Below are 6,989 nucleotides of genomic sequence, written 5' to 3' on the forward strand. Positions count from 1 at the left end.
AGCCTTGCAAGTGCATCACCTGAAATCTCTTATTACCAGCTACTCTGGTGACCACGGATTGATTCCCTTTGACTTCTTGGAAGCAGACCATTTCTGCCAGCTTTTCATCTTTCAGGCCCTTTTCTAGAAACATCTGGCCAGGTAAGAGGCTGTGTTGGTCATCAGTTTACAGCAACAATTCCTCTGTGTTAATTGGCCAGTGGAGAAGTAGCAGCAGCCCAGGTATCCTTAAGAGTTCTTCAAAGACATGCGGATTGGAAAGCGCCTTTACACAGTTTGCCTCGTACATGTTTTAGTGTCTTGCAACACTGAGCGAATGCCTAGACTGGGCCCATTGGCATTCCCTGGGAACTTGTCAGAAATGCAGACTCTCAGCCCCGCCCCAGACCTACTCAATGTGAATTTGCATTTTAACCAGACTACCAAGTGACCCACGTGCACATTACAGTTTAGGAAGCTCTGTTTTGTGGGCAAGGACCACATGTATGTATGTATTTTTGTTCTCCCCCTGCCCTGAACGTATCTGATAGGACATGCCTACAAAGAATTAGAAAAATAATATTTTGGAGCTTTCATGGAAGACAGGTTTTCAAGCTCTTCTAACCTCCAGCAAAACCCTGTTTTAAAACTCCATGATACCCTTAAAGTACATAGTACACTTTTTACATTCTTTGCCCGTTTCCTTTTTAAATAAGCCTTCGCTGAGTGGCATACAAGGATTATTTAAAGGTTCTCAATGTGTCTGTGAATGTGAATTGCAGCCTTTAATATGTTTTCGTAAACATTATAGGATTAAAGGAGCCATTTCTTGTGTGTATTTATTGGTGGCAGGACTACCGAGCATTGAAGCTTCAGAGCTTGTCTTTTCCACCTGTCCTATCCCCAGAGCCCAGTGGACACTGGGAGGATTATTATTTCTCCTTGCCAGCGTGCCTTCAGGCCATAGGTCACCTTTTTGACAGATCTCAGGGCTTTGTTTTGGATCAGGTGACAAATAATTCCTTTTGATTCATGAACCATTAACACAAACACACTAAGGACGTATTTGGAAAGCCCAGCCACCACCGCAATACTGATGTGGACATGGAAACTCCATTAGCTTGTAAGTTCATGCATGAATGGCTCTCTAAAATGATAACGGTTAATCTTGTTTAATCTGGTTAAAATGCGGATTCACGTTGAGTAGGTCTGGGGTGGGGCTGAGAATGGTATGCAATAGAAAGGGAAAAAAAAGTGTGCAATCTACCCATCTGACAAAGCGCTAATATCTAGAATCTACAAGGAACTTAAACAAATTTACAGGAAAAAAACAACCCCATCAAAAGTGGGTGAAGGATATGAACAGACACTTCTCAAAAGAAAGATCTGTTTAGGAAGGAAATCACTATGCCCCACTGCAACCTCATTGCAAATCAACACGTCTGTGGTAGAGACCGGGAATCTGCATGTTTAACCAACCTGCCTAGATATTCTGGGCAGCTGGTCCTCAGACAATATACTTTATTCTGATACCAAAAGACTCCCTTGCAGATCTGCAGAAGTGGCAGCAAAGCTCAAATTAAACAGCTGGAAAAGATATCACCCAGGCACCAGCAGCTCACTAGCTATTCGCAGACCCAGCTAGCCATCCTATCCCCAGATCAAATGGCAAAGGATTCAGGGCGTAAATGAGTTCAGTACTGGAGCATTCTTGCCCAGAAACTTCCAGAGACTCCACAGAACACCAAGCCCAGGGCAACTTTTTGAGGAAGTCGGTGAAGTGTGAGGGAGGCGTGAACCAGCAGACTGCTTTCAGTGAATGGGTCCAGGAGCACTGGCTTCTCCAGCTGGTGTCAGCAGGCTCACCTCTTTCCTCCTCCCCTTGATTGCATCACTTAGGCAATCATTTCTAGGCAAGATGGGCAACTTGTATATTCCCGCTCCCCCCGTGCTTCATAGGTGCCACAATGCAAAATGCTCCCCTTAACATTTTGAGGTTGATATTTTTAAAGGAACTTTTCTCTACAGCACCTTTTGTAATTAATATTAACTAGATTAATGTTAAGTAGGGGAAGGGAACAAAGAATTTTCAAGTGATTTTTTTTTAATATATTAGGGTATAAGACCAACTCTCAAACGCTTAGGGAAATCAGCTTTTGCAAATTATCTTTTCTGAAGCTTCCAGCTGCCTTAAGTGCTGACAGTTTTTAAGCATGGAGATGAAAGAGACAAATTCTTTTTCTTTTGTGTTGCTAATTACAATTTTGCTTGGCATAATGTACCCTGCTTTCCTCTTGAGACATTTGCCAGCATACATTAATTGCACAAATATTTACAGAGGGCTAAAGCACAGGAGAAGCTTATACCAAAAAAGATGCTGAACACTTGGAAAAAAAGCCTCCTTGACACTTATTTGTGGCCAGTTACCCAGAATCAGCATAAACTATTTGCCCCTTCGCCTCAGCAAATGTGTTTAAAGAACATGTCCCTGGGTTGATTTAATGTTTACTTTGCTGGCAATGACTGCTGAAATCTTTCTTCAAGAGCCTTGTGGTGACACTATTTTTTTCAGGGTTAAAAATAAGGTTTCCAAGAATATGTATGCATCTTATGGGTTGCTATATTGTCAACACTTTTAATCTCTCAAGCCACCCACATGGAATGGAAAAGGTTTATCCAATGATTGTTCTAAACCCTAGGAGTTGCAGAAAACCAATCAAGTTTGGAAAACTTGAATAGCAAAGCCACAAGGCTCTCAGTACAATCTTTTTGTTTTCCTGGCATGCCAATTAAGGAAAAGAAAAGGCCCTGGTGTCAGATGGCCCCAGGTTCAAATCCCAACTTTGGCACTTCCAAGCTATATGACCTTGAGGAGTCTCTTAATCTCTCCAAACCTTTCTTCTTTCGTCCTCAAATAAAATTAGTCCTACATGAGTACTTAGAAAATAATACCTACGTCCCCAGGTCTTGTGAGCACATTTGTTAAGTAGGGAAGGGAACAAAGAATTCTCAAGTGAGTATTTCTTTTTGTTTTTGTTTTTAAATATATTAGGGTATAGGACCAACTCTCAAACGCTTAGGAAAATCAGCTTTTGCAAATTATCTTTTCTGAAGCTTCCAACTGTAAATGTTGGGTTGTGGTTTTTAAACCAGCTTGATCTTATCAATAATTGAGACCACAAAGGAGATTAAGATGGGGGAAATAAAGGACATGCATGATTCGAACATACAGAAGTTCGAATATAGAGAAGTCATGATTCTAACATATACAGAAGAGGTTATTTCTGAAGATAATGGCTACCCATGCAGAGGAGAGGAAGAATGTCTTCCAAAAGTGGACATAGTCAAGCTGCTGGAGATCATAGGCAGGAAAGAGAAGGGCATAGGACGCCCTTCTTCAGAAGAGGAGTGGGCTCTGAGTGTAGAGTTGCCATAAGAAATAGCAGATGGCCAGTTAAATGGAATTTCAGCCAAAACAACCATTTTTTAACGTATATATATCCCAAATACTGCACAAAATATACTAAAAACTTATTTGTTGTGTATCTAAAATTTCAATTTAAGTGGGTGTCCTGTTTGGGTGTTTTTTTGTTTTTGTTTTTGTTTTTTTTTTTTGATGGAGTCTAGCTCTGTCTCCCAGGCTGAAGTGCTGTGGCACAATTTTGGCTCACTGTCACCTCCACCCCCTGGGTTCAAGTGATTCCTCTGCCTCAGCCTTGCCTGAGTAGCTGAGATTACAGGCGTGCACCACCATGCCTGGCTAGGGTTATTTTTTGTTGCGTTAGTTTGTTTGTTTTGCTAAATTTGGCAGCCCTAGCCTAACTCTAGACCATTGCTCTAGTTCCATTGCCTTGTCTTAGCCCTGAATGTCCACCTCACAGCGATGTTGGGAGGAATCAAAGAAATACACAGAAATGGCTTTGCAAACTCCCAAAAAATCTAAAATCAAGTAAGGAGATATTTCCTTTGGTGGGTGTTGTTATGAAAACTGAGTCATCAAGCAAAAGACAAGTCTTTGTGAATTTAAGAAGTATGGAAAATTTCAAGGAATCTGTGGAGTTTATTCTTTTTTTTTTTTTTTTTTTTTTGATGGAGTTTCACTCTGCCATCCAGGCTGGAGTGCAGTGGCATGATTTCGGCTCACTGCAACCTCCGCCTCCCAGGTTCAAGTGATTCTTCTGCCTCAGCCTCCCAAGTAGCTGGGAATACAGGCATGGACCATCATGCCCAGCTAATTTTTGTATTTTTAGTGGACATGGGGTTTCACCATGTTGGCCAGGCTGGTCTCAATCTTCTGACCTCAGGCGATCCGCCGGCCTCTGCCTCCCAAAGTGACGAGATTATAGGCTTAAGCCACCGCGCCCAGACAGTGAAGTTGATTCTTAAGAGGAGTTCTAAAGACTCATTGAGAGGGACTAGATGTGATGACTCTTAACACCAGCAACACCTTAGAGTCACCTGGGGAGATTTCCAATCTCAATGCCCAGGCAGCACCCTAGACCAACTAAATCAGGGTCTCTCAGGCTGGCACTGGAAATCAGTGTTGCTAAACCTTTCCAGGTGATTCCCATTTTCAGCCAAGCTTATCACCAGTGGTAGAATAGTCACAAAAGGGTGAGATGAACAGCTTAGAAACTTTAGAGCCTAAGGAGTGTCCTAAGGGATAGCTACAGACTTTATGAGACTGGTCATAAGAAGGGGAAGGGAAAAGAAAAAACTCAAACAAAAACAAAGCGGGAGAGAACTTGCAAAAGAAGATATATTCTATCAGCTTTTTCAAAAATGTATATTTTAAAACACTTTAAAATAAGGACCACGGACAAAAGAGCATGATCATTTTAAAAACCGTGGAATTTGGGTATGCACTAGAAATAGTTGGATAAGTAAGACTGCCAGGTAAGAATTTGCTGTAATTAATCAACCAGCACCTAACAGAGTCCCACATACCCAACAGGGACAATGGTCCTTATGATTTAAGAGGACAAAAAGATCCATTTGTGATTGAAAGGGGCTGTGTTGGAGGATTTGTACTTTCAATGAAATTACAGTTGGTTCACAATTTCTTTTCTAGCTTGACAGGACTTGTGGGAGCTGAAGACCAATTTCTCTTTCAGGCATAAAGATCTAAGAGGTGTGGGTGGCTCTGTAAAAATGCACAGATCCATGTTCTAGGTAAACCACAGCTACGTGGGAAGTCACAACTTACTCTTAACTGTCCGTGACATCCAAAAGGAAGTAACCATATAAATAACTGTGTGTGTGTCTCAATAGTAATAATCGTTATTAATAAACAAATATTGTTAATAAACAAATCTTTATTGAACTTTGTGCCAAGCACTGTTGTTAGCACTGAGGCTAGAGCAGGTAGCAAAACAATCTTAGTCCTCACAGGGCATATCTTTTAGTGGGGAAGAGACAGTTCTAGAGAGCGTGAGCGAGAAAGGAGTGTTATGAAGAACAGATAAAGTAGGAGAAGGAGCTCAGAAACAGTGATGTGGGAGAGAAGAGTCCATGTTAGGCAGAGCAGCTGGGAAAGGCCTCTTCGAGGAGAATACAGCTGGGCAGACACTGGAGTGGAGTGAGGGAGTGGGCCACGTGGCTATGAAAGAACAGGGTTCTTGGTGGAACGAGCAGCAAATGCAAAGGGCCTGGGGCGGCTACCACCCAGGCTTCTTTGAGAAGAATCAAGAAAGCCAGTGTTTGCTGGTAGGAATGTAATCTAGTACAGCCACTATGGAAAACAGTGTGGAGATTCCTTCAAGAACTGTTAGTAGGGGCTGGGCACAGTGGCTCATGTCTGTAATCCCTTGGGAGGCTGAGACGGGAGGATCATCTGAGGTCAGGAGTTCGAGACTAGCCTGACTAACATGGAGAAATCCCATCTCTAGTTTTAAAAAACTACAAAATTAGCCCAGCTACTTGGGGGGCTGAGGCACGAGAATTGCTTGAACCCAGGAGGTGGAGGTTGTGTTGAGCTGAAATCGCACTGTTGTACTCCAGTCTGGGCAACAAGAGTGAAACTCTGTCTCAAAAAAAAAAAAAAAAAAAAGAACTAAAAGTAGAATTACCATTTGATCCAGCAATTCCACTACTGAAGTCATTATTCGAAAAAGATACCTGCACATGCATGTTTATAGCAGCACAATTCACAATTGCAAAACCATGGAACCAACCCAAATGCCCATCATTCAACAAGTGGATAAAGAAACTGTGGTATATATAGGCAACAGAATACTACTCAGCCATAAAAAAGAATGAATTAACAGCATTTGCAATGACCTGGATGGACTGGAGATTATTACTCTAAGTGAAGTAACTCAGGAATGGAAAACCAAACATCGTGTGTTCTCACTGATATGTGGGAACTAAGCTATGAGGATGCAAAGGCGCAAGAATGATACAATGGACTTTGGGGACTTGCGGGGAAGAGTGGGAGGGGGGCGAGGAATAAATGACAACTTAAATGGCACAGTGTATACTGCTTAGATGACAGGTACACCAAGATCTCACAAATCACCACTAAAGAACTTACTCATGTAACCAAACACCACCCGTATCCCAATAACTTATGGGAAAATGAAATAAATAATAAAAACAGAAAGAAAGCCAGTGTTGCAGAGCAGGGTGCTGGAAGCAGGGGCAAAAGGCAGGCAGGGCCAGATCAGGCTTTCAACTATGGCGAGCACGTTGGATTTGTTTGAATGAAATGGGAAACCACTGGAGGGACTGGAGCAGGGAAGTCTCAGGATCTGATGGACGATTGCAAAAGACACTCTGGAGAATGGATTAACGGGAGAATGAGTGGAGCAGGGAGCCAGGTGGGAGGCTGCTGCAGTCATGCCCTAGGTGGAAATGATGTCAGGCAGGAATGGATCATGAGAGGGCATCCTATGTGGGCGTGGCCTTTTAAAAAAAAAACCACTTTATTGAGATATGATTGACATGCAAAAAGCAGTGCATATTTAATATATATAACTCAATGATTTTGCAGATAAGTATACACTTATGAA

At 42.1% G+C, this 6,989-nt stretch overlaps 1 long non-coding RNA gene across 1 annotated transcript in view; it reads right to left on the minus strand.

The window, feature by feature from the left end:
- LOC116553949 overlaps positions 1-6,347 on the minus strand; it is a 17,503-nt gene extending 11,156 nt beyond the window's left edge. Inside the window, exons 1-2 of the long non-coding RNA XR_004269978.1 lie at positions 6,259-6,347; positions 4,124-4,129 (exon numbers count right to left, since the gene is read on the minus strand). This is a non-coding gene — a long non-coding RNA (uncharacterized LOC116553949). The remainder of the gene's footprint in view (positions 1-4,123; positions 4,130-6,258) is intronic.
- Positions 6,348-6,989: the final 642 nt, after the last annotated feature.

Source organism: Sapajus apella, unplaced genomic scaffold, assembly GCF_009761245.1.
Source record: "Sapajus apella isolate SASKATOON/1434 unplaced genomic scaffold, GSC_monkey_1.0 scaffold13, whole genome shotgun sequence".
In the NCBI taxonomy this organism is placed as follows: domain Eukaryota; kingdom Metazoa; phylum Chordata; class Mammalia; order Primates; family Cebidae; genus Sapajus; species Sapajus apella.